The 2224-nt window shown below is 33.4% G+C and overlaps 1 pseudogene; it reads right to left on the bottom strand.

The window, feature by feature from the left end:
* Window positions 1-1038: 1038 nt before the first annotated feature.
* LOC126720016 (agamous-like MADS-box protein AGL80) lies at window positions 1039-1793 on the bottom strand (annotated as a pseudogene).
* Window positions 1794-2224: the final 431 nt, after the last annotated feature.

The following is a 2224-nucleotide window of genomic DNA, read 5'->3' as shown; positions in this document are numbered from 1 at the left end:
TCATACTGCATTTACTACTTGTACTATGTTTTGATAACTTGATTGTTTGGGTGATATTCACTCATGGAAGTGAATATCGTATCAAAAACATATAAAAACATATATCGTATAAGTTATTAAGTCAATAACTTCTAAAATGTAGTGAAACAATACCAGGTTGTACTAGAATATCTTGGGTGTTTCTGTCGGTATTGGTATTTTGGTTGGTACAATAAAAAAAAAAATGTTAGAAAATTGTAAAAAAATTGGGGAAAAAAATGTTCAAGTTGATATATTGGGTTTATGTACTGAGACTAATATTTAGGTTTATAAAATATGTGAATTTTAAATTTTATGTTGATAAACATAAAAATTAATATCCATACTTACATAAATAAATACAAACATACACACATATATATAGCAGTAATCCAAAAACGGAACACAGGTAATATTTCATTCCTCTAGGCACACCAAAACGGCATATTGTACAAAATTGACTCTTAATTTGAACTTTAAACCTTTCCATTGGAAATACTATAAGATATCCATTGAACTACATCTTACAAGGCTCTTAATTTTAATTCCTTAATTATACTATTAGTTACATTTGATACTATTTATTATTATTATATTTTTGGAATTGAAAAATATATTTCTATATTTGTCAAATGGATAACCTTTGAATGAAAATTTTGTGAATATTGCAGTTGCAACTTGCAACCAAATAATGCGGCGTAAAAAATAAAGCACATTTACATACAGAAATTTGGAAGAAGATTTCGAAGTGCATCTCTTGTCTAGTTTTTATTTTGTTTAATTTAGTTTTAAACAACTAAGAAAGAACACTGAATACCTTAGATGGTCATTCAAATTATATGATTGAATAGAAATATATTGACAAATTTAAGAACCAACATAAGACTGTGAATATCATAATTATGATAAACAACAGTTGAACATTATTTTAAGTACATTGAACTTATAATTAACGCAAACATGTACATAATGGAAATTGCTAAATTATGATTCTTTAAGATTTTTTTTTTTTTTTTTTAATCAAGGGAAGAAGGCATTAGACCAAAGAGCATTGTGACTGTTATCTCCAAATGGCAGCATCATCTCATCTCCACCAAACCCCATGTTGTTCTCTTGTGGGAGATTCATCATATCCATGAACCATTGCTGCCTCTGCATGGTGTCCATGTTCATCTCAAAACCTGGTGTCCTCTGATGATGATCATGAGGCTGCTTATTCATCTCTGATGGAGTAGTACTAGTACTAGTACTCCCCACCACCATTCCTTCTGTTTTTGCAGCAGCTGGTTCACCTTTTTGAGCCTCTTTGTTGAGTTGACCAATCCTTCTATATATATTCTTCAAATTCTGATCAATCAACCACCCAAGATCATTCAAGTCCATCATGGTTAAGTTGTGCAGGCTTTTTCCAGTCAGGCTTTGGAACATGACCTCTGTCATCTCCTTCTCCCGGTTGTCTTTCTGTTGTTTATTCAACTGCTCATTGGCTTTGGAATCCTTTGCCTCAGGAAACTCTCCTGGTTGACCATTTTTTTGGTCTGTTCCATTTCAGGCGTGTTCTTGAACAGTCCAAGAACATGTTGAATGCCATGCTCAGAAGCCCAAACTTCAGGTTGAGAATCATATGGGCTATAAATAATGGCGCGGGACTTAATGCCACATAGAGTGCTCAGCTCACTTACTTTCTTCAACAGCCCCTTCTTCCTTTTCTTGAAGGTAGCTTTTCTAGCAGAGTCATTAGTGATGTATGCAAGCTTGACTTTCTTTCTAGTCATGACTGATAGAAAAGGCGAACAATAACAAGAAACAATATGGAAGTTGAAACCTTTTTCTTTTTGTGTATACTTTCTTGCCCCAAGCAGACTATGCTATACATAAAGCTGCAAGAGATTGTAGATTAATACAAGAAGATTTTGCTCTTGTATATCCTGGTTGGAGATATTAATGAGCACTTAATGGCTTGTGTTGGGTGCACACATTGCAATTCATGTTGAATTTGGGCTAACAATTGGGCTTTTTTCAATAAGTTTGAGCTGTAAATATGAGGGTTGAGAGGGGATTTTTTCATTAATGGGGGTGCTCTCACAACAATTGTAATGCTTATCAATATAGGATATTATGAAATCTCGGCAGAGGATAGTGTTGCTGTAATGCAATATAGAGAATTTATTGGGGTGAATTGGTTGGGGAATCCATGTGATTCTCT

This window comes from Quercus robur, chromosome 3, assembly GCF_932294415.1.
Source record: "Quercus robur chromosome 3, dhQueRobu3.1, whole genome shotgun sequence".
Lineage (NCBI taxonomy): Eukaryota > Viridiplantae > Streptophyta > Magnoliopsida > Fagales > Fagaceae > Quercus > Quercus robur.
Note: the sequence above shows the minus strand (reverse complement) of the source record. Positions and strands in the feature narration are given on the sequence as shown.